General features: G+C 37.8%; 1 long non-coding RNA gene across 1 annotated transcript in view; it reads right to left on the minus strand.

Annotated features, from left to right (window-relative positions):
• LOC140511692 (uncharacterized) overlaps nt 1–26773 on the minus strand; it is a 66303-nt gene that overhangs the window by 38016 nt on the left and 1514 nt on the right. The gene's annotated exons all lie outside the window — the stretch shown is intronic.

Below are 26773 nucleotides of genomic sequence, written 5' to 3' on the forward strand. Positions count from 1 at the left end.
TTATCCAAGAGTGATATTTCTATATCAATCATCTCTAATCTTTTTTTTTTAACTTGCATTCCTACAAGTAAAAAGAAAATCTGGGAAATATATGTATAAATGATATTGTAAAATTTTATTGATATGTTATATTCATTGTAAAACATATACAAATAGAAATTTTAAAATGATATAGACAAAATGAATATATAATTTGAATTGTACAAAATAATTTTGGTCATACTAAAATTATTATTAACCACTAATCAGAGCCCTAGAGCGCAGAACTTTCCTTCTAAGAGGTCTCTATTAAAGCTATGGAATAATATGTGGTCTAGGGTTAGGGGAAGGGGATTTTCACAGTCACAGAGACACAGCTTCTTCTGTGGATGTCCAGGTCATAATTAATATTATGATTTCCCTGGCAGGCTAAGGTTTAGATCATAAGAGGGGAGGATTGGAAATTGTATAGTCTGGAAGAGGATGGAGAAAAATAGGGTTGGGGATAATGGATGAAGGGTAGGTGTGATTGTGTTGGAGAAAAATCTCACAGTTGGTACTCTGGGGAAAAACAGGATGAGATTGTCTCCCTACTCTCTGATTAATTAGCCTAACAGCCTCTGGGATCATGCTCCAACTTTCACTTAGAAAACCACTATTCTGTTATTTAAATATTAATAACAAGGATAATTTGCAGCAAACTCTTGTCTTAGTGACACCTGGATAAATAGTTGCAGAAGACATCTCAGGAGTCCAGAAGTGATTCTAAATAAGTCATGTGACTTCTCAGTATTCTGTGCAACCTTCTAAAATTATAAATGGAAAAGAAGGTACTACTCTGTATTGGAGGAGGGAATTTCCTCATCTAGAAGTTTCCCATATTAGATTATTCACAGACACAGTGCGTATCCTTGTCCTTATTTCAAGAACATTGTATTAGAGTAAGGAGGATTTTAGGAGAAACCTTTTTACCCAACAATTTCACACTGCCTCTGTCCTTGAAACCCCCCTTATCACCTTATGTGTTAGGGTCCTATCATTTCACTCTTGGACTATTGCTATAGCCTTCAGGTTGGCCACCTTGCCTCCGGCCTCTCCCTGATCCAATCCATTCTCCAATTGGCTGTCAAATTGGTTGTGCAAGTGTAAGTTTGACTCATTCATTCCCCTATTCAACAAACTCTAGTAGCTGTTCGTTACCTCCAGAATCAAATACAAAATCCTCTATTTGGTTTTTACGGCCCTTTCAAAACTGACCCTTCTTATCTTTCCAATTTTCTTATATCTTCCTCCCCTCCACATATGACATGGTCTTCAAGACCATGATATATTCCATCTTTTAACTGCACATTCTCACTAACCATCCCCTAATTCTGGAAATTGTTCTCTCTGTATCTCTTCTTTCTGGCTTCCTTCAAGTATAGTCTAAAATCCCCCAATCTTCAAGAAGCTTTCTCCAATGCCCCTTAATGCTAGTTTCTTCCCTAACAGTTTATCTACAATCTAGACTGTACGGTTCTTGTTTACATATCTTGTCCGTACATAGATTTTAGCATGTGTCTCCCATATTACACTGTGAACTTTGAGAAAGGAACAATTTTTGTCTCTCTTTGTATCTTCAATTGTTTAGCATAGTGCTTGGCATATTTGTGGTTGTTCAGTTTTTCAGTCATGTCCACCTCTACATGACCCATTTGGAGTTTTCTTGGCAAAGATACCACAGTGGTTTCCCATTGCCCTCTCTAACTCATTTTACAGATGAGGAAACTGAAGCAGAGTTAAATGATTTCCCCAGGGTCATACAACTAGGAAGTGTCTGGGGCTAGATTTGAACTCTGGAAGATGAGTCTTCCTGAATTCAGACCCAGCATTCTATATACTTCACCACTTAGCTTGACATATAATACATTATTAAAATATGTTTATTGATTTGATTTGTTGACTTGAGAGTTTGATTAGACTATAGAGAGTGTTTGGGTAATTTTTTTTTTTATAAATAGTTTTCTGAATAGTATTTCTTAAGTAACTAAGAGAGGAGCTTCTATCATGCTACAAGTATGTGCTCCCTTGAGATGAATCTTAAAATATGAAAATCTTAAAGTCATATGTCTGGGTCATAACTTAGATTTTGATCAAATTCTGACCACATACAACCAGTAGTACCTTAGTGAAGGCACTGAGTATCTTTTGGCTGCATTATTCTCACCTATACAATGAGGAGGCTGGATTAGATGACCTCTAAAGTCCTTTCTAGCTCCAGATCTGTGATCTTATAATTTCCAGTGTTTAATTTCTTCCATCTCTAAACCCTCTGTTCCTAGATTGACTTACTCCACTAAGGATCTACTGTATAGACTCCATTCTTTGGATCCTTATTAAGATAAGGAGAAAAAGTATCAAAGTAGAGAAGAGGCTTAATCACTGAAAAGATAATTCAAGCTGGACTGATTGCCTGCTAAAAGCACTGGAAATTAGGGACTATCAACGAATCTCAGTTAAAGCCCAAGTTTTGTCTAAAGTTTCCACTCTTTATCTCCATTGACATAATAGGTGTGAAAAATAAGATTGTGCTCGTTGTAACACATCTTCAAGGGTCTGTCCACTTCCACAGCTACTCTGATCCTGACCTCCTCACCTCAAATCTTGTGGCTCTCTCCACTGAAATTTATCCTTCACATAGCTGTCAAACTGATTTTCCCAAAGAGCAAATATGATCACGTCACACCTCTACTCAATAAATTCTCATGATTCCCTCCTACCTCAAGTATTAAACTTATTGACCTGTCATTTAAAGTTTTTCATAATCTGACTGCGACCTCCCTTACAACCCTCATTGCATACTACCCCTCTCCATATTTGGTCAAACTATCCTTTGTACTGGTTCTCGTATAAAGTGCTCCATTTTCTGCCTCCTCCTTGTCTTTGCCATTTACTCTGCCCCAGTCCTGGTATAAAGAATTCTTTGCCCATTTTTGTCTCTCAGAATCCCTATGTCTTTTCAAGGCTCAGCTTGAGTATTACTTTCTAAATGAAGATTTTCATACTTCCAGTTGCTCAGGCCTTCCCATACAAATCATCTTGGCTCTATTTTGTATTTATCTATCCGGGTATGTGTCCTTTTTCTGGGTTAGACTAATTCCCTCAGTGGCAGGGGCTGTTTTCACCTTTGTCTTTGTTGCCCCAGATCCTAGCCCAGTACCTGGCTCTTGATAGGCTAATGAGTGCATGTGGATTGATTAATAGTGCCTGGTCTAACTCAGAGTGGTTGGAACGCTGCAGTTTGAGGTGGAATGAATCTCTAATCTAAGTTCTTCATATTTCAGAAAAGGGAAGGAAACTCTAGGGTAGCAGAAAGGTTCTGTGTCCCTACTGGCTAACTATCTCCACTAAAGTATTAAAATAGCATTCTAAAACTAAACCTGCTGTGCAGTCCATATACTTAAGGTATTTGAAGTGTGTGCCTTGCTTTGCAAAACACTTCAAGTACCAGAAATGCTTGGCACAAATGGAACATGAATCAGCATATTGTTTAGAGTTCAAGAAATGTACAATAATCCAGAAGAAGTTGTTCATATGAGCAGTGTCCTTAGAAAAACTAATTAGCATATTGGACAGTCCAATGCTCCTAGCCCCTGGTGTTCCATTTAACCTAGGAAGAGCAGACATCAGGCTTTCACAGAACCTGAGAGATGTATGATGCAAAGTATTCCAAAAGGTTTTTAGTGCTTGGCTGAGAGCAGTTTTTTATTTGTTTTCATTTTTATAGCGATTGTCTGTCAAGGGAGAGCTACTGAATCCCATAGTTTGCACTAGGGAACTGTTCACAAGGCTGTCTGTCTTCCTCTGGCTTGTGATGGCTTCTTGCCTTTCGAGGGGGTGGGGTGCTGTCGGATGCCAAAACAGAGGAAATACCATGCCCTGTGAGAGTAATGAGCAGCTGGTGCTATTGCCCTCAAGTTTATATGATGTTAGAGGCATGGTGGCACATTTGGAGCTGGTTGGGGAAAGAACTTAATGCTTCTTTCTTTTATCTTTATAATCCACTTTGCTAGCAAGGATTATCTTACCGTTTATACTAATTTTAGCAAATGCAGTAAAAATAAAACCATGTTGCCACAAGGTAATGTGAGTACTGGATACACGTTCTAGATAGATAAACTGCTCTTTATCAAAAAGAACGATAAAAGAAGCTAAAAACTTGTTCAAATTGGTATTTTTTTCTTCCCTTCTTCAATGAAAAAAAAACATTTTTGTAAGAATTAACCAGAGGGAGTTGTACATCTGGAAAGCAGTGCACATACCGTTTTTTGTCTGGGGGGAAAACTGGCATTATTGCCAAAAAATACATCTGCAGGATGATTCAAATTTGTCAAGTGGAGAGGGGTGGTTGAGGGGAAAATTGCTGAGTGAAATTCACATTTGATTTTTATTTTTTTAATTCTCTTACTCCAAGAGTCTTTTCATTAGTTATTGTCATGATTGTAGAAGTCAAGAGACTTGCTGAAATTAGAGACTAAAATGGGAAAACAAGTCGTGGTCTGCCATGCTTATTTGCCACCCCATAGTAGGGTAAAGAATGGGAGGTAGACAGCAATAGCAGTAAAAACTATCTATCTCACTGATGTTTTGTGATTTTCTGTGATTTTCTCTTCTGAGTCTCAATTTCCTAAATTAAGTAGGAACCCCACTTTATAGATGAGGAAAATTGAAGTTCTTTTCCCTCAAAGCTACATGTTTTACCTAAGTCCCAGAAGTTGTCTTTTTCTTTTTCTCCCACAACAACAAAATAAAACATAACTGACCTCTATTAGGTGATAAATTTCTATTGTAGTTTAGGATGCTGATAACAGGATTTGACAATAGAATTAACAAAATTTAATCAGAGTCAAAGATTAGTAGATTTTAAACCTGGTAATTTATTATCCTTCCTATTGGAATATGTCTCAACTAAATTAAAATGCTCATCCCCTCAAGAAAACTTAAGAAAAGCTTGTGGGAGCAGAGCCAAGATGGCAGAATAGAAAGACACACATATGCAGGTTTTCCCCACACAGCCCATAAAATACCTGTAAAGAGGGACTCTCGCCAAATTCTGGAGCAGCAGAAGTAGAGAACAACAGAGTGGAGGCGATTTCCAGCCCAGGGTGACCTGAAAGGCCCACAGGAAACATCGGTTGCACCAGATGCTGAGCAGAGCCCAGCAAGGTGGCAGCACATCATGGCCTGGCTCTGGGAGGAGGACACCTCAGAGGCAGAATCCCCAGTTGCAGCAGCAGCAGGTTAGCAGATCCCTCAGCCCACAGGTGTCAAAAGTGAGTGACAGGGTTTTTTCAGCTAGCCAGGTAGGGAGAAGGGCCTTCCCATAGCTCTGGCCTTAGGCAGCAGCCACGGAGGCCACATTGAGCAGGCAACAGTTCCCACAGCAGCCTGCATCCATTATTGGATCCTTAAACCCCTGGGGGCACTGAGCAGCCCATTCTTACCTCAGCCCTGTGTAGAGACCCTGAGAGAGCTGATCTTTATCTCACACTGAATGGCGGCCCTGTCCCCACAGCTTAACTGAATCTCAGACCCCAGAGCTGGCTTGGCAGAACTGGAGGCCAGGTGCCTGTGGAGAGGAAACTGCTAAGATTCTGGGCACAAAAATCTCTTCTTGCTCTCAGACCAGTGTCACTTCATTTTGCCACCTAGGAAGAACTGAGATCTTATAGATTCCCAGATTATACACTACTCTTGACAAAGGAACCAAACGTCAAGGAACTGGTTGGGAAAATGCCCAAAAAAGGGGAAAAAAAATAAGACCATAGAAGGTTACTTTCTTGGTGAACAGATATCTTCTCCCATCCTTTCAGTTGAGGAAGAGCAATGTTTACCATCAGGGAAAGACATAAAAGTCAAGGTTTCTGTATCCCAAACATACAAAATAAATATTCAATGGTCTCAGGCCATGGAAGAGCTCAAAAAAAGATTTTTAAAATCAGGTAAGAGAAGTGGGGGAAAAATTGGGAAGAGAAATGAGAGAGATGCAAGTAAAGCAAGAAAAGTCGGTTAACACCTTGCTGAAGGAGACCCAAAAAAATGCTGAAGAAAATACACCTTAAAAATAGGCTAACTCAACTGGCAAAAGAGGTCCAAAAAGCCAATGAGGAGAAGAATGTTTTAAAAAAGCAGAATTAGCCAACTGGAAAAGGAGATTCAAAAGCTCACTGAAGAAAATAATTCTTTCAAAATTAGAATGGAACAGATGGAGGCTAATGACTTTATGAGAAACCAAGAAATCACAAAACAAAACCAAAATAATGAAAAAATGGAAAATAATGTGAAATATCTCATTGGAAAAACAATTGATATGGAAAATAGATCCAGGAGAGACAATTTAAAAATTATAGGACTACCTGAAAGCCATGATCAAGAAAAGAGCCTAGACATCATCTTTCATGAATTATCAAGGAAAACTGCCCTTATATTCTAGAACCAGAGGGCAAAATAAATATTGAAAAAATCCACCAATCACCACCTGAAAAAGATCCAAAAAGAGAAACTCCTAGGAACATTGTGGCCAAATTCCAGAGTTCCCAGGTCAAGGAGAAAATATGGGAAACAGCTAGAAAAAAACAATTCAAATATTGTGGAAATACAATCAGGATAACACAAGATCTAGCAGTTTCTACATTAAGGGACCAAAGGGTATGGAATATGATATTCCAGAAGTCAAAGGAACTAGGACTAAAACCAAGAATCACCTACTCAGCAAAACTGAGTATAATATTCAGGGGAAAAAAATGAAATAGAGGACTTTCAAGTATTCTTGATGAAAAGACCAGAGCTGAAAAGAAAATTTGACTTTCAAACACAAGAATCAAGAGAAGCATGAAAAGGTAAACAGAAAAGAGAAATCATAAGGGACTTACTAAAGTTGAACTGTTTACATTTCTACATGGAAAGACAATATTTGTAACTCTTGAAACATTTTTCAGTATCTGGGTAGTTGGTGGAATTACACACACACACACACACACACACACACACTTACACACACACACACAGAGACAGAGAACGCAAGGTGAATAGGATGGGATCATATCTGTAAAAAATGAAATTAAGGTGTGAGAGAGAAATATATTGGGAGAAGAAAGGGAGAAATGGAACGGGGCAAATTATCTCTCATAAAAGAGGCAAGTAAAGGACTTTTCAGTGTAGGGAGAAAGAGGGTAGGTGAGAGAGAAAACATCACATTTGACTAAAGGAAGGAATAAAATGCACACTCATTTTGGTATGAAAACCTATCTTACAATACAGGAAAGTGGGGGAAAAGGGGATAAGCAGGGTGGGGGGGATGATGGAAGGGAGGGCAATGGGAGGACAGAGCAATTAGAAGTCAACACTCTTGGGGAGGGACAGGGTCAAAAGAAAGAGCAGAAGAAATGGAGGGCAGGATAGGATGGAGGGAAATATAATTAGTCTTAACACAACATGACTATTATGGAAGTCATTTGCAAAACTACACAGAAATGGCCTATATTGAATTGCTTGCCTTCCCAAAGGGGATGGGTGGGGAAGGAGGGAGGAAGAGAAGTTGGAACTCAAAATTTTAGGAACAACAGTTGAGTATAGTTCTTGCATACAACTAGGAAATGAGAAACACAGGTAATGGGGTATAGAAAGTTATCTTGCCCTACAGGACAAAAGAGAAGGTGAGGATAAGGGAAGGGAGGGATGTTAGAAGGGAGGGCAGATTGGTAATAGGGGTAATTAGAATGCTCAGTGTTTTGGGGTAGGGGGAGGGGAGAAATGGAGAGAAAATTTGGAACCCAAAATTTTGTGGAAATGAATGTTGAAAACTTAAATAAATAAATTTAAATTTAAAAAAATATATAAATACTCTGAGGGTGAGGTTTTACTTTGGGGCTTAGTTTTTGTTTGAGTGCTAGATGAGGACTCTGGGAAGCCACATTAAGGCAACCCCCAGCATTGAAAACCCAGATGTCAGTGCTTCCCTCTCTGGTAACTGTGGTCAGACAGTTGGGGGTCCAACTCTCTGTTGAATTCAGGCACAGGAAGCCATGCCTGCTGATCTTTTGATTTCTCTGTATTTTCTTTGAAGTTCAGGGTGCTGATTCCCCTGAATTAGGTGAATGAAATATGTACTTGGTTAAAGGAATGATACATATGCTTGATTAAAGTGATTGTTAACCCCTTAAAAAAAATAAAACTTGTAACTCTTGAAATGTCAAGCAAGATAGCAGCTTGAGAGAGAGATGGGTTTTTAATCCCATCTATTAAATGGGATTTAATCCATAATCCTCCCCCCAAAGGGCAATCCCTAAATAATAGTTATAAAATCTAACATTATATAGTATACTCTATATCACCTCATTTGGTCCTCACAATAACCCTATTAGGCAGGTGAAAGTATTATACCCCTTTTACAGATGAGGAAACTGAAGCTTAAAGACATGAAATGAATTTCCCAGGAACACACAGCTAATAAGTGTCTGAGGCAAGATTCAGTCAGATTTTCCTGAGTCTAAGCCCAGTATTATATCGACTATATCACTTAGCTGCAGATTTGGCTATACACTATTGTTAAAAGAATAGGTGGCTTTTTCCTGATCTTTAATTCATTAGTTTCTCATCCAATCCTCTTTTTGTCATCATCATTATTACTATTGCCCAACCATCTTTCCTAACTAATATTGTGTCATATTTCTCCTCTTACTTTATACTAAACTCCTTGAGAAAGCTATCTACAACTGGTTCTTCCCTTTCCACTCCATTCATTTGATGATAAACCCTCTGCAATCCTACTTCCAACCTCATCATTCAACTGAAACTGCCCTTTCCAGCTACCAGTGATCTCTTGAATGCCAAATCGTATAGCCTTTTCTCAGTCTTCATCTCTCTTGACTTCTCTACAGCCTTTGACACTAATGACCTCCCTCTTCTTCTTCATATCCTTTTCTTTCTAGGTTTTTATGATTCTTCTCCCTCTAGGTTCTTCTCCTGGCTGCCCAAACAATTCTTTTCAGTCTTTGTTTTTTTTTCTTGGATCTGCCTTTAGGTCACAGCAATTAACTTTAGATATTAGATACAATATTTCACTTCTACGCTGTCTTCTCTTCCACACCATTATGTTAAATTATCTCATTTAGTGATTTCATCATGAATTTCATTATTATAATAATTCCACTATTATTTCTAGACAAATAATTCTCAAGTTTATTTATGCAACCCTAACTTCATTCTTGAGCTCCAGTTTCATATCAACAATTACCTAATGTCTTGACCTGGATGTCCTGAAGTGATCTCAAATTCAACAAGTCCAAAACAGAACTTTTTTTTCTCTTAAATCCTCCACTCATTCAAACTTCTCTATTTTATAGAAGGTCTTCTAGTTACCTGAGCTAACAACTTTAATCATCCTGAACTCCTTAATATTTCTTCCCATATCTAGTCTGTTTTCAAGTTTTATCATTTCTATCTTCAGAAAAACTCTCACATATGCTCCCTTGTCCACTAACATAACTGACAGTATGGAACAGGCCTTCCCTACCTTATTCCTGTGCTATTGCAATAACCTTCTGCTTGGTCTCCCTGACTCATGTTTCTTCCAAACTCCAGTCTATTTCCCCCTCATTTGCCATAGTGATTTTCCTAAAGGCCAGGGCAGATCTTGTCATCTTCCTATTCAATAAACTCCAGGAAATCCCTATCACCATTTTGAAGATGCAAGCCCCTCACAATGTTTCTAGTTTTCTTTGCATGTACTCACCCTTCCCCTCTTCACCTCTCACATACTGTGAAGTCCTGCCACACTGACCTTCTTGACACTCTACTGTACCTTTCCACTAGCTGTCCTTCATATTTGTAATTCCCTGCCTCTTCATCTCTACTTCCTGGGTTCCTACTGTAACCCCATCTCCTGTGGGGAGGCCCTTTTCCTGACCCTCCCATAGACCTCCCTGGTGAATGCCTTTCTTCTGACGTTACCTTCCATTTGCATTAAATATGTACATCTTGTAAGCAATTTTTTTTTTATGTTGTCTCTCCCAATAGAATATGAACTCATTGAGGCCAGGGACCATGTTTTTCACTTTTTTTTTTTTTTTTTTGGGTACCCTCAGAACAATGCCTGGAAATGTATGTATTATGCTTATAAGGAATGCCATATTTTTAAAAGCCCCATCATTCTATTATTTCTTGGATGATTTGAAATAAATATACCAGAGGGAGGGGATCTTGAGTATGATATGCTCTGACCTATAGACTTTCCTAGGATTTAGAACTTAAAAGATCCTTAGAGAGGATAAAGTCTATTTTTTTTTCTCATTTTACTAGTGAAGAAAATGTGGTCCAACGAGGTTAAGTCACTAATGACAGGAAAACAGCTCTTTTATTAATTTAAATAGAGTGCTCTGATCTTTTAAGAGAGCAGTCAAGCCATTTTGTTTCCTTATTCTTGGAGGGGAGAAAAACTATCTGGGAACTGGATTGGGACATTTTAGCAAAATTCCAATTACCTTATAGGAAGAAGTTCCTTTCTGATCTACCTTAGCTTTGCTGTATGCAAAAGTGGAGAGAAGAAAATGTTTAAATCTGAATTTCCTTCTTTTTTAACTTTTTGAATTAGGGCTTTTTTATCTTTTGATATTCATAATAATTTTATTACAATTCATGGTCTATGAGTATCTCATTGGATTGTAATCCAGAACCTGAACCACTGGATGAGCCTCATTTGTGCCTAACCCTGCCCACAGTTACACAGTTAAAAAATAGTAGTACTGGAATTAAATTCAGATTGCCTGTCCAACTCCAAATCCAATGATTTTTTTCTCTTCACCTGTTCTCAGACCCACTTAGGAATCAAGGAAGGAGGAAATTTCTCTCCCTTACATCTCACTCCCTTTCTCCATGACTAACATAAGATAATATATGATATATGTAATTAATACCATATAATGTAATTAATACAATATGATATGATATAATACAATGTAATAGAATAGGATCATCATAATATAATCAATATAACATAAAATGAATTATGTGTTCTTTAGTTTAATCCTAAGGTAAAAATGATATAACAAAATATTATATGGCAAAATATAACACGGCAAAGGTTTTCATGAGTCAAAATTCCAGCATTTAATTCTACATGTTAAAATCTTATAGAAGTATTAGTAATTGTCAATATTAACACTGAATGTTTTCCTGCAGGTAGAAAATTTTTAAAGGCAGAGTGAAATAAAAGCAGCAGTTACAGCCACAACCGTAGAAACAGCAAAATTTGGTCAGCATTTCTCCAGATGGGGACTATAGTTGACTTGGAAAATCTTCAAGTTTTGTGTAGTTATTACAATAATTTCCTTAGACTTTGTTCAGGTTTTCAGTTTGGTGGGAAAGGGGAGCCATTTTCACCAGTGTTTAAAAACAACTAGGTATTTTTTTTTTATTCTGTTCAACTTATTATGTACTTTTAATGCTAGAACAAATTTCTGTCACTTGGAGTTTTGAGCCACCCTTAATTGTCCCTCCAGTACTGAACTACAACTAGTGAAATGGGATGGCATTTGGAATTTCAATGAAAAGCTTTCACACAACACTACTCTTGAGTCAAAGCTTTCACAATCCCTATGAAATGTGAGACTTCTGCCAAAACTTGAGTGATGTGTACTGACGTGGTTCATTACATGCAGAACAGTTTTATGACTCCTCAAACTGGTCCCTGGGTTATTGGAGGCCTTTCAACTTGGAGAAGATAAATGGAATACTGGGAGGGAAAATTGTAACCAGGGCAAAAACAGTAAGATTTTATAGAGCTCAGATAAATGATGTAAATAGATACATTAGTTTAGGATCAATCCAGAGCTGTCAAGATGTATATATAGATTACTGGGCAATTTAAGTGACCTAGACCACTTTTCCTCCAAAATACTTTTTTAGTCCATAGGTCTACCTCGATCCAGTTCATACGTTTCCCCACCCAACATTTTGGGTTCAATATTTACATATCTGTTTTCTTCCATCTGCTTGGTATGCTTTTATAGGTGGCATTCATTGGCACGAGGACCACTTTTCTCTGGTCAGTTTGCTTACAATACCCCCTTTCAACAACATACCTGGTCTTAGCACCATTTCTCCATTACTCAGTTTCTATCTCCCCATTCATGGTTGCAAATTCTTCTAATATATACATATATATATATATATATACACACACACACACTTTCCCTGAACCTTAGCAGGCTTCTACTTTCTGGACAATCCTCTACCTCTATCAGTATGCTCATGCTATCACACTTTTTGGGTTTGCTTTTCCACCTCTTCTCCACATGAGTCAAGTCTAGTAATCTGTGAAAGTCCAACTCAAGTATTAAAGTGTAAAATGGAATAATATTAATTTTTATACATTAAAATTTCCCTGTATAGATAAAACCTATAGTCAAGGATAGAGGGAATGCAGAAATATTGGGGGAAAAACCTCTCATAGACAATTTCCCAGACAGAATATGATTGGGTCAGAAGACTGCCTTAGTATAGGAAACGATAAAGTGGTAGGAAAATATGGAAAGACTTGGACTTATAAAGGAAGATGCTATCCACCTACAGAGAACAGATGATAAGTGGGAATAAACATAATATGATCTTACATATATATGCATTTGAGTGTCTATCTGTGGTATTTATGGTTTTCTACATATATGTATGTATACATGTATACATGTGTATACATACATACACATATATATACACACATAAAAATATATAAATATATAATTGTAACCTTGTTGGAGGGTAGAAAGAGGAAAAATAAAGTAAAAAATGCACAGCAGAAGACAAATGGATCATACAAGGAAGCAAAGATGAACAGCTTTGAAAATAATGTGTACGATTTATTGTATAGGCTTTCTTGAAATGAAATATATTGCTTTATATTGTATTCTCTCTTATGTCTGCTGCGTACATGGCAATTTTTTTCTTTTCTTATTTTGTATTTAAATTTGAAATAAATTCAAATATAATGAAAGAAATTAAAAATGAAGGGTGAAACAGAACAAAAAAGATGGAGTCAAAGGCATAGGTAGAAATGTGGGCCATAACAAAGAGAAAGAATACTTCGATGTCAGAATCCTTGGAAATGGAGGCAAGAGTCATGGATATTGGCAAAGAGGTTTGAAATAAGAAGCAGGGGAGAATAGGAGCTCCCAAAATTAGTAATATGTTGGGGTTTATCCATCCCAACATGAGGATCTCCATTGTCTTCCAACCCAACAATGTACGAAGGACTTCTTGACCTTGCCAGTCACTCTGCTCCTGAATATTAAGGACCATCAAACCTTTCCATCCTTCCTGATTCTAAACCTTTTATTCTCCATCCTCTCCCACAATTAGGGATAAAATAGAATGCTGGAAACATGACAGGAAACTTTTTGAGCAAATGCATACACACCGATAGCCCCCAGACAAGGTGTACATGCATTTGCCAGTTCATGTATCTTCAGCATACCTATAAAAGAGCTTGTATATAGGAGGCACTTACTAAGACTTGGTCAACTCAATTGAATAGTGAGTGAGAAAAGCAAAGATCAGAGAACCAAGCAAAATTCTATGGAAAAAAAAAAATATGGGAAGAAACAGATGACTCTTACCTGCAAGGAAGTGGAGGATTGTATTCTGAAGGGTGTCATGGAGAAGAAAACATCTGATTTTTATCTATAGGGGAGAGACTTCAGCTAATGAATAGGGGACTTTCATGGTAATGTAAATGGGAAGATCTTTCCCATTCATTAATAGGCCCATGTGACCTGCTCAAGTCTCATGGAAGTCTGAATCACATGAGTCTAAATCCCATGGAAAAGGAAAGGGTGGACCAGGAAAAGGCAGAGCTAGAGCAGAGCTGAGAGAAAATTTGATCAGAATAGTTAGAACTGAGGGAGAGAGAGAAAAGCAGGCAGCTGACTAGCATGAGTGAGTTTGTTTGTGATTTTGTTTAAGGGAGCTGGCTTGTCTGAAACTTAACAAGCGGAAGGCTTGGGTCTGGTGTTGCCCTCTGCATTGTTATTGTGCATAGATTTTTTTTGGTACTGTGATGGATTTGGCTTTCTAGTGTTGGGATATGGATTTCTGAGGTATGAATAAATGTTTTGGTTCTGTATTCCATGTAGTGAATCTGTTGTATTTCGTGATTCAGAATTGCTCCAGCATATTCATGGCCACCATACGCACTATGAATATTGCATTGGTGCTACAGGGACCTGAATTAGGGGGAAAAACCAGTGGAGCCAATTGTACACATGAAAATAATATGAAAAAAGACATAAGCATGGGAGATAGGACAATAAGTGGACAGGGTATAGAGATCCTTATAGCTTCTCTGTAAAATAGAATATACAAAGAGAAGCAGCTTTAGATGTGTCTGGAAAAGAAGTTCAGGGATTGGTTGTGAAGATCCTTGCATGTTAGAGCTAAGTGCTTAGGTTTTAGTAGCCAATGAGGAATCACTAGAGGTTTGCCTGTTTTTGTAGAGGAATGGCATGCTCATAATGGCTCAATATAATAGAATAAGGATCCAAAATGACCTTGAAAGAACTGAGTTAAAGCTAAGATGAAATTCAGTAGAGATCAATTTAAAATCTTACCTTTGGGTGCAAAATATCAACTTCACAAGTGGAAAACTATAGGAGGCAGAGTTAGGAAACCCTTTTCTCAGGGTCACATGATTTTGTTTGGGAGAAAGGACCAAAACAAGACTTCTACCTTTAGGGCATTATGAGTAGAGGAGTCTAACCATAATCTAGATCAAGACTGACTCAAGTTTTTCTAATGTCTTTTCATCCAGTCAAAATGCCTACTCTTCATCATAGGGTTAGCCAACTGAAACCATTTATAGAATGTCTACACAAGCTCTGATGGCTCTCCAGAGTACTTTTTCATTATGCTGCATCATGACTCTCCTAGAAGCAGGCTCTCCACATGGGGAAGCGCCATCTGAGGTGTTATACACATGCACCAGAACCTTGTTATTGATGTGTATACACAGAAAGCCTTGTGTGGTTATTTCATTGGAATAGGCAAGTCCTAGGTGAGGAAACTCATTATGAAAATGAAGGTTGACACATTTTTTGCAACTCATAATCTTAGAGAACTAAGTAAAGGACTTTAGAAATTAGATGATCTACACACATATATGACATATCCATGCTTGCATAGATATTCATATATTAAATGATATATATTTGGGTATATACATGTGCATGTATATATACTTGCATATATATGCACATACATGCACAATATATGTAAATAGACATGCATGATTATGTATATTTTAGAGATATATAGAGATAGAAATAGATGTAGAGATATGGATGTAGGTATAGAGATAGAGATGATAGAGATAGAGATATCACACACTGGTCCAGACCTGTAATTTCATTAGCACTGGAAGCTTCTAGTGAGAAAACTTCCTCTACAAATGCATACCTTTAATTGCTCTCATAACTTATTGTGTAAGAGGCTTGCCTGGGGCACTGATAGGTTAAGTAACTTGCTCAAGATCACATAGACCCTGTTTGTCAAAGGTAGTAGTAGAATTCTGATTTTTCTGATCCGTTTCTATATAACACTTCTTTCATATGTGCATTTATGTCAGAAAATCAAATAGCATTTAATAAGCACTTAATTTGTGCCTAGTTCTGTGCCTAGGGCCTGGGAATATAAGAAGAAAGACAGTTTTTGTAGTCTTGTGCTTAATGGGGGAAGATGTTCTCTCTCTCTCTCTCTCTCTCTCTCTCTCTCTCTCTCTCTCTCTCTCTCTCTCTCTCTCTCTCTCTTTCTCTCTAATTCTGAGTTTAGTTATACAGATTCAGAGGGACCATCTGTATTTCTATATCTCTGTTCGTTTAGATATTCCCTTTTGTGATTAAGATGAGAGAGCATTATTACCTAGACTTAGAAGAAACCTGACTTCACGGTGATGTCACTAGCAATCCCATAAATTCCTTAAATCTTAGTCACCTCATCTGTAATATGGGCTAATAATAATGTTTACTGTCTCACCCCCACGTAGTGATAATGGGATCAGCTGATATAAGTAAAGCATTTAGCGCACCTCAAAGTGCCACCTAAATGTCAACTCTTTTTAACAGAGAAAACTATGTGTGTATGATTTAATGGAGGTCAGACTATGAAAAGCACTCCATTGTCAACTGTCAAAGGTCCCTAAGGTTTTTCAGATCTGATTGTGTAGAGGATTTGGAGTTTGTAATTTTACTCAGGGAGTGGGACCTCCCCAGCTTGAGTCCCCCTGGTAGTAGCCTAATCCGCTAATGAGGCTGACTTCTTTCCATCTATGTTGTAACTGATTTATCACAGGGGACCACTGCATGGAAGAACAGAGCCAGGCTAGACCAGTTATTCTTTCTGGGATACCTTTGAGGTATTCCACGTTGGGAGGAGGCTGGACTAGCCCACTTACACAGACCAAACTAACTTGTCTGCCTGGGGCTCCTTTGAAGCAGCTGAATATATAACAAGACCACGGCAGTTGTTACAAGAAGGGAACTGAGCCCATAGAGATAGCTCAGTGACTTTACTTCTGAAAACCTTTCGATCAGACATGCTGGAATATTATTACTAATTCACAGGAGCATAGGTTTTAGAGACCATTTAGAGCAAAGGCTTAATTTTACAGATGAAGAAATGGAAACTCAGAAATCTGACCTTTACGTAATACTTTAGGATTTACAAAAAGTTTTACGTATATTATCTCACAACAAACTCCAAGGTAGGTTTCAGTGGTTCCGTGAGCTTAAGTGACTTGCCTACTAGCATCTCAGGCTAAGTGTGTGAGGTAAGCCAACGATCTCTCTGCTCTGCGCGGAATGATTTGTCCAAGACTTCACACAATGGATTCATGAGTTTGTTTCAGCCGGTATTCGAACCTCTGACTATAAATCCAGAGTTCTTTCCACTAAAACAGTCTGCCTGCCTCTACTCATTTTGCACCTAGGCAAAAAGAAATAAATGACTGACTAAATGACATACATAGAACAACTGAAATTCATACGCAAGATTTTAAAAAAGAGATAACTGTATTCCAAAATATTGAACTAACTTCACTTTGAGTATTCTATGTTATAGAAATCTTACATGATATATAACAGAATCAAGAGAAATATCTCCAATCCTACAGTCTGAGGTCCCTTTGTTTCCCTCCTTTGTTAAGATAAAAGCCAGATGGAATCTTTACCACTCGGTCTAAGAGTACCTTTCTTAGATTTTTCTCCATCAAAGGCATAGAACTTTGTTGATAAGGGGAGTGCAGAAATCAGAGGACCACCGATGGGCTTTAATTGCTCACAAAAGTCCTGCAATGATCTTTTGTTTCTTTATTTACCTCTATTATAAAATGTCTTAGCAGACTTAGCCATTAACATTTTCTGCTTTCTCAAGGAAAAGATAATTTACCCGCTTAAAGATATTAGACTCCTGTGTATTGTTTTTCCCCATTTGATATCCTCGATTCCCCTTCTGAACACTCGAGTGCGTACAATCAGCACACAATGACACTCACTAATACTGACTGAACTACAACACCGCACCATAATGCTGTGCTTACACCAGATATAACACCAGACAGCCCCAGCAATGTGAAACAAGTTCACTGTGCAAAGACTTGCCTCTCTCCACGCCTACATCTGTTTTTCTTTTCCCTCTGGTACATCTGCTGTGGAGCGTAACCCCTGCTGAGCACAATGGAGACCCAAACTTGGGACTTTTTCTGTAATTCTCAGCCCCAATTCCAATTCTGGTGTTTGAATTCAAATTCTCAGGCACCAACAGCTGTTGGATCAATACGGAGGTACAATAGGAAAGTGGATTCTGCTTTCTTCATTAAGTGTACTCTTCAGCCTGACAGAAGTAGTTAAGTGAGGTTAGTGAGTCCTCCTGACAGGAAAATGTACTTCTCTTTGGTAAGAGTTGGTAGGTTGTTTTTTTGAAAACTAAATACTTTGTGCACAAAAGATTGTCTCCATCAAGGATTATCTTTTAAGAACGGTGACACCTTATAGTTTTGTGATTGATGTTGTTTTAGCCATTCCCTACCCTTTTTCAAAGTGATATGTAGCATGTATTCATTTTTAAATTAAACAAAAATAAATTGGTTTTGAGAGTTTTAAGAAATATGCGACCAACCTGAGATCTTTGAAAACTCCTCAGGATTTCTTAAATGCAAGAATAAATCTTGAGACCTCACCCATATGCTTTTATCTTATAAACAAGGAAATGAGACTAGGACAGTGAATTTCTTTAAGAATATTTTACACATTTTTTCCATCCTTTAAGAAAATCAATGTATATCTACAGTATATGTTTAAAGAAATACTGCTTAAGTTAATCCTACTTTGAAACATAAGTCAAATTGCAGGATCAAAGACATGTCCAAAGGGGAGTGTGGAAATTCTCTCTTCTTTCTGGACATTTGTTCTTGTGCTGTCCTGACCAAATTCAAATATAAGCTTTCAGCCTCCTACTTCAACATATTATTTTTATATATAATGAGATCCTTTGATGTATAATGATAACCAGTAGAATGAATACTTACTAAACTGGAAGGTTATTGAAGACAGGGGCCATCCTTTGTCCTTTAAATTCTCAGTACTATGACTTACACACTATACTTGGTCAGTATATGCCTGATTAATTGAACTTATGAATAATATTTTTAGAGATCATACATAGTTAATGTATAATTAAAGTGATTTTAAAATAATTTCAAATTTTCTTCTTTCTTTTTTTATACAGTAGAAGATAAGCTTTTTGGAGGCAGGAATTTTTTATTTAATTTATTTTTTAAATCTCCTGGGCCTGGTACCATGCTTTGCCATTTAATCAGTGTTCCTGAAATTCTTCTTATCTTACAATGATAAGAACATATACCTATATTGTCAGGAATTTATTCCAAGAACAATTTGTTCTGAGTTCCACCTTAGCTTCATATTCCTTCCAGACAGCTGAATTATGATAGATTATAAGGGGACACCAGTCATTTTAATGGGGTTTGGATATTTACTTTTGTTTTCATCAAGTATTGGCACAAAGCCAGGACCATAGTAAATACTTAATAAATGCTCATTGATTGGTTGAGGCTTTGGAGCTGATCATAGTTGCCCGGGGGATGGAGGGGAAACTAGAAGGAACTAGATTTTCATATACCCCTACTTAAGAATGTTTTCCATGTATCTTTCTCATTTTTCCTTTTTCTCCAAATTAATTCTCAATTTTCCTCCCCATAGCAGGAGTGATGTTTGCATCTCAAGAAAGCTAGATCGAGAACTTGTTTATGACGGGGCAGGACTGAAAGTGAACCTTCATTCTAATTCTGCTCCTTTATTTGAAGTCCAAAGTGTTCTTCTTCCACAGATATGTTCAAGTCTTTATAAAAATTAAAATCCATTTTTTAAAAAAGAGGATTACATGGTATATAAATATATAAATATAAATAGAGTTTAATGTTCTTAACTTGACAGTACCTTTCTGAAGACTTAGTAGGGCCAATCTAGAAACACATTTAAAGTCTCTCTTTGCAGGGAGACTCTTCAATTTGATTAAACAAAGTCATTAAGCACTTACTATGTGAAAGGTTCTGGAAACTGAAAGACAGAAACTAAACAGTTTCTTCCCTCAGGAAGCTCACACTCTAATTCAAGTAGCAGCATGTAAAAAAGTATGTATAAACAAGCAAACAGGGAGGGAGTAGAGAGAGAAAGAAACAGACGGAGAGACAGAGAGATGTATATATGCTTGTGTACATGTATATGTATTATATTCATGAAAATATATATTCTGTACATATATCTAGGTATGTAGCTGTGTGCATGTGAAAATACCTTATATTCTACTGAAGGTTATAATATGTATAGATCTAAATAAATATAAAGTACAAAGTCCTTTCCAAAGGGAGAGTACAATAATAACCCTGGAGATTTGAAAAGTCTTCACATAGAAAATGGCACATGAGTCATGCCCTACAGGGAGGTAAGGTCTCCACAAGATCAAAATGTGAAGAAGTGGTACATTCCAAGCATGAGGTTCTGCCTATGCAAAAACATGTAGGTGGGAGAAATTGACTATATTAATGATGTTTCCTGTTCCCTCAATAATACACATAAATATGTGTGTCAAACACTTTGACTATAGGTTGAAGGAACTGTCATCCCTTCCAAAATGGGAAGTAGATTGAAAAGATCATCTTTAGATGACTTTCAATTACTTTAAAAGAAAAGCCTTCCAGCCATCAGCCATTCCATTCACATGTAAGCAGGCTGACTGGCAGTCCTGTTTCTGTCTATCTGGGGCTACTGTGGTTGTTGACTGCCCACAGGGAATCCCAGGAGCACAGCCACTAATGACTAGTGAAATGCCCAAATGCCACCCTTCCTGGTGTTGAAGAGGCTGAGGTCTATAGCCCAGGGACACATATAAAAATACATTAATGAACCCATGGGTCCCCTCTCAGATACCTGAGCTCTCTCTCAGAAGCTCAGGCTAACAATGCATTTTACATGGCTCTCATTTTCACCAGGCCTTGGAATGAAATCAAAAAAATGCTGGCAAGACCTTTAAAAGCTAAGCAAAGCAGTGTCACTGGGCAGATGAGCCATCAGTTCTTTCGGATAAGATAGTACAGCTTTAAATCAGTGAAGATTCCTGTTCCTTCCCCTCCCCCCCTCCTTGATTTTGACCAAAATATTTATGAAGGGCAAAAGAAGTATGATTGCACCCTCTTTGTGTGTTTCACTGACTGCTTCTAAATCCTGACAGCCTGGCAAAGCCCTCTATTTGTGGATGCTTAAATTGGCAAGAGATGCATACTGTATTTCCAGATAATATAGTAGTAAAACCCAGATTCAAGGGTTGTTAATCTCGAACATATTATGGGATTGCAGAGCAACTAAGGTACTGAGTGTCTCCATTTTAATTACTAGGGTTGGCAGAGGAATCCAATTATGTCTTTGTGTCCCCAATATAACCTTTTCTGTCTTTGTTTGTTATTCTCCTAGTCTGGGGATATTTTGATCACCTTTTTGTTTCCTGTTATTTTCTAGTTTGCTAGTTTCTTCTGTAGTGACTTGAAGGATATTTGAGAGGGTAATTCATGTCTAAATACTTGACATACACTGGAGAGCTTAGGAATTTCAGTGGCATAGCTCAATTGTTTTAGTCTCTTTCTCCAGGGAAGTCGTAGCTGCACAGATGATGGGAATCTTATGTGCCAAATAAGGGTCAGTACTTGGTGATGACGGGTATAGACAGTACAGTTTGACCAGTCCAATTCTGGCAAGGTTTAGTGGATATAAATGCCATTTTCCAGAATACATTATAATTGGAAGAAATACCCCACAAGAATCGTCTGCAGAGTGATAACAGGACCAGATTTTCTAAAATCTAATTCAATCCAATTTACTTTAATAAGCATTTGGGAACTGGAAATACAGTTACCAAAAGCAAGAATTTCTTGTTCTCATGCAGAATATATTCTACCGAAGAGAAACATGTACAGACGAGTAAAAACAAAATATATTAGAAGATATTATGGCTGGGGATGGGTGGGGGGGGGGGGGGGTTGCGGGTAGTTAATGAGAACTGGGTGAGGTGAGACGGCCAGGAGATGACTGAGTCTGTGTCTTGATCTTGAAGGGACCTGGAGATTACAAAAGGCTGAGGCGAAGAAAAACAACGCCAGTCACAAAAGATGGGCTATCCAAAGTCATCAAACTGGGAGCCGGAACGTTATATACAGGCCAGTTTTTCAGGACTATTTCTGGGAACAAAGGAGGGAGTCACATTCTTCTCCCATCAAATATGCCTTAACTCAGGATCTAGCCTAAAAACTGTTGTTCCTTCATGAAAATGATGACACTAACTTACCATTATGAGGACCCATGCAAGAAGTCATTTTTCTCTTTATCACTGATAGACACTGATTAGTAGATAAAAGTATTTGATTTGGGACACCTTAAATCCTAGATCTTCTACTTACTAAATGTTTGACTGCAGGTAAGTCATTTCACTTTTCTAAGCCTCAGTTTCCTTATTTGTAAAACAAAGGTATTCTTGCTCCCCACTTCCCACACATACTCTCGCAAACATCCTGAATCATCCTGTATACTCTGCCCCAATTTCTCCTACTGAGATCCACTAAGAGACCTTCCTTTGCATCTCTTAGCTTGCATGAGCACCAGTACAGCCCATTGGTTTCTGTAATGGTAATTATGAGAGTTAAAGATCTTCCCCACCCATTAATGGGCCTGTCCATTAAGGGAATTTTGATTAGGAGAGATTTGTTTTGTAGGAAGACCCACACCTTTTGTTAATTTCTAATGAGGCATTGATTATCCAGGGCTGTGATGCCCTCTGGCTCTGAAAAGTGTATAAATACTCTGAAGTGAGGTTTTACTTTGAAGTGAGGGTCTGCTCATTGGAAGTGTTCTTTGGCCAGAAGAGACTCCGGGTAGCCACTAAGCAGCCCCTGGCTTTGAAAACCCAAATCTGGTGCTTCTCTTTTTGGTATATGTATGTACTGTTTATGGTCAGACAGTTGGAAACCCTCTCTGTTGGTCTTTATTTCTCTGTATTTTCTCTGAAGGTAAGTATGCTGACTTTTTCCCCTGAACTAAGTGAATGATATGTGTACTTGATTAAGGTAGGTTTTTGACCCCTTAAAAGTTGCTTTCCTTTTAGAAAAGCAGATCTAAGAAGCTGTACAGCAGGCCCTCCTATGTGTACCAGGGTCCTTGCTATTACAGTTTCCCAACAGATCACTCATTCTCACCACTGCCCATGACTGAACTGTATCCTTTTCCAATCAAGTATTTCTTTAATGATACTTTTAATATGATTTCTTGCCCACAATTAATGATTGATGATGTGCTTCAACCAGTTTACATCCACCACACATAACTTAATCACCCTTTTGATAACCTATACTATTTAATCTTCAGCGATTGCTTCATTCTGGACTTCAAAGTTGTATTAGAATGATGTCCTAAACAGCTGAACCAACTGGCTAAGAAAGCACAATAGGTATGAAGCAGGAAGCAAAATCACCCCATTTGTGGTGATTCTTATTTTACCTGCTGAATTCATGTACCCAGTTAGGAGAGGGAGGATGCGTGGAGGCATAGGTAAAGATGCGACAGGGTCCAAATTTCAGTTTAAGTCATTGAACCCATTCCCTTTACAACTTCACTCACAATTTCTTTCTTTCCTTCTTTCTTTCTTTCTTTCTTCCCTCCTTTCTTTCTCTCTCTTTCTCACTTACTCTCTCTCTCTCTCTCTCTCTCTCTCTCTCTCTCTCTCTCTCTCTCTCTCTGTCTCTCTGACTCCGTCTCTCTCTCTCTCACTCTCTCTCTCCCTCTTTCTCTGTCTCTCTCTCTGTCTCTCTCTCTCTGTCTCTCTGACTCTGTCTCTCTCTCTCTGTCTCTCTGACTCCGTCTCTCTCTGTCTCTGTCTCTCTGTCTCTCTTTATCTCTTTCTCTGTGTCTCTTTGACACTGTCTCTGTGTGTGTGTGTCTCTCTCTGTCTCTGTTCCTCTGAGTTTTTCCTTTCATGGACTATGACTCCTTATAGAAATCCTTGGGATGCTGTTATAAGATCCTAGATTTAGATCCCTAAGGGATCTTAGAAGTTATTGAGTCCATTTTACAGGTGAGGAAATTGATATTGAGAGAAATTAAATGACTTGTTCCTGTTGCAAAGGTACTAAATGTCAGGCTTGGGATCTGAACTCAAATCCCAAGAATCCAACTTCAGTATCCTTTCCTTTGCAACATGCTGCCTCTCTAATTGATGAACAGGTGCTTACCAAATGCCTGCTGTGTGGCAAAGCATTTTCCTAGATTCCCTGGGGTCTAAGAAGAAGTACAAGATGCACTCTCTTCTCCCAAGGCACTTACAGTCTAGCTAAGGAGATAAGAGATGTACACATGAAAAATATAATGTACAACTCAAGGCATTATGTAATGGATGACTGAAATAAAAAAAATTATAAAAGATTAGGTGAGTAAGGCTTAAACTGGGTACTGAAAAATAGATAACAACTAGGTAGATAGAACAGAAAGGTCCAGAAACAGAAATTTAGCAGACATTAAATACATGAGCCTATTAAAATGGGTTAGAAGGAGAAAAGATTGGAAAGGTTGTCTGGGTCATAGAGTAGTGGGCTGCAACTATCAGACTGGGGAACCTGGACTTTGTTGTGTTGGTGTTGGGAACCACTGCAGGTTTTTAGGGGTACAATATGATAAAAGAAGTCTTTTAGGGGAAAAGAAATATGGTGTTGGTAAAGCATATGTATCAAAAAGCAGAGAGACTAGAAGACCAAAAATAAAGATTTTATGGCCACATTTTGTGCCCAAGATCCTACCTTGATCTTTTCTTCCCTCAAAATTGACATCGCATGACAGCCCTATGGACAGGTCACCTGAAATCGCACATATCTTAGGCCATGCCAACATTTCTTAAGAACTAATAACAAAAGTTACAAACAAATCATACTGATAATACCTTAATGTTTTCTACTTTTCACTAGCACATTTTTAAACAGTTTGGGAGAGGGAAGGAGATAATGGATCAGATTCTTTTGCTATAAGTTTTATTTTCATTCTTTATCCTTGGGCCTACTTTCTGTCTTTAGAACCAAAGTGCTTAATCCTCACAGCAGTGGTGATGAAGATGGATGGTGTGCTGTACCCAGCATGTGGAGTAATATCACCAAAGCAACATCTGTCTGGCAGTACTGTAACCATGGAAGAATTCCCCTGCATGCCCTATACTAGAGGAAACACCCCCACATTGAGGACCCTCGGCACAATAGAATACTGGTCATGTACCTGCCAGAAAAGCATTGCAAATGGGGAACTTTGTTTATTCGCCCAGTCATTTAAAATGGAATGTGAAATGACATAGTGAGGATTGGGTAGTTAAAACCAATGACAGATTTTGTTGCCCCCAAGTAAAATTGTCCCTTGTGCAAGAAACTTGAATATCATGGGTACAATAGATAACTTCTGAAATGTTTCCTATCTGCCAAAATGCTGCTTAACTCAATTTACAACAGATGGAAACAGTAAGGGGAAAAAATTGAACAAGAAAGGGAAGATATAATGTCACACTGTGCTTACAGTTGGGGAGAAAAATTGGCAGATAAAAAAATAAAAGATCTGAACTAAAGTCAAATCAGGTAATAAGAATTAAGATGACTTAAGGAAGTCTTACATTGATCATATCATTATGTGCAGTTATCAAGTTCCTTGATTTCATAATTATCTATTTCCTTGGATGAAATAAAATATTGCCCCAGTGAGTTAGAGTCACTCTGTCTTTTATTTGAGACTGAAATTGTAGGATTTTTTTTAGAATACCTTGTCCTTGAGTTCCATTTATTTTACCTATGGTATTTCATTAATTCTGACCATTTCAATCCCAAATTCTTTGAATTGCAGAATAAGATTCAATTGTCTTTCTATTTGGATTACTTCCAGAACTAATGCTTTGAGAACAGTGCGTGGAATAACAAAATTGGCATGAGATGTGCTTTGTGTGGTCTTTTCCCCCATGGCTACCTCTATTGTTTTCCATTAATGATAAATATAGGGGAATAACTAGAAAGGTAATCTATGAGGTTTTGTATTTAGACAGATTATATTATATCCTGGCAATTTTAGTATTTATTTTTAGATATATCCTGATGCTTTAGACATTGCAATAAGTAAGGTATCATAGCTTATGATCAGTAATTGATGACAGAGGTCTGGGGAAAAGAAAGGACAGAAAGAGACAGAGAGGGGGGATAGAGAAAAGGGAGAAAGACAAAGAGAGACAGAGAAAGGGAGAGACAGAGAGACAAAGAGAGAGAGAGACAAAGAAAGACAGACAGAGAAAGGAGGAGATAGAGTAAGAGACAAAGAGAGAGAGACAGAGATGGATAGAGAAAGGGAGAGACAGAGAGAGAGAGAGAGAGGAAGAAGGCTGGAGGGAGAGAGACAGATTGACGGACCATCTATACTTTACACTCCTGTTATTTTAGCCTCTCCTTATTGTCAGTTCTGTTCATAAGGTATGCTCACAATACGGACACAGATTTTCTAAGGACTCATGAACTTATTTTCTTCCTCTCTGCCCTTTTCTACCTGGTACCTCAGGGTTTTCCCCTGTTGTCAACCATGAAGAGACCATGTTGTTGACTAGATAACAGTACAGTTAGGTGGATTACGCAGCCAAACTGAAAGAGTGATAGGTGACAGGGTTATCTCAAGTTGGATGGAGGTCTCTGGTAATATGCAGCAGCACTCTGTCTTCCATCCCATTCTTTTCAACATTTTTTATCAAAGAATTTGTCATTCTTTGTATCCCCAATGTTTAGCATAGTGCCTGGTACATAGTAATCACTTAATTGGGTGCATATTGACAAATCAAATGAAGAGAATGAAAACATTGGTGATATACTAATCATATTTTTAACATGAAAGGGAAACTAGTTAGGAGATCTAAATTACTGGGCAGAATGTCTAAATCAAAATCCAAAATGAACTTAACTGATTAATGCAATGAACTAAATGAAACAGTATAAAATATAATACTGACAAATGCAATGACCTACCTTTTAGTTAAAAAAAAAAATTACGCAACCACATAATGAAAGAGAAATAACTAGATGATCACTCAGATTAAAACATACACTCATAGTACAGGATTTTTGACTGAAATCATTGTATGAAATCATAATAGC

This window comes from Notamacropus eugenii, chromosome 6 (assembly GCF_028372415.1).
Source record: "Notamacropus eugenii isolate mMacEug1 chromosome 6, mMacEug1.pri_v2, whole genome shotgun sequence".
In the NCBI taxonomy this organism is placed as follows: Eukaryota; Metazoa; Chordata; class Mammalia; order Diprotodontia; family Macropodidae; genus Notamacropus; species Notamacropus eugenii.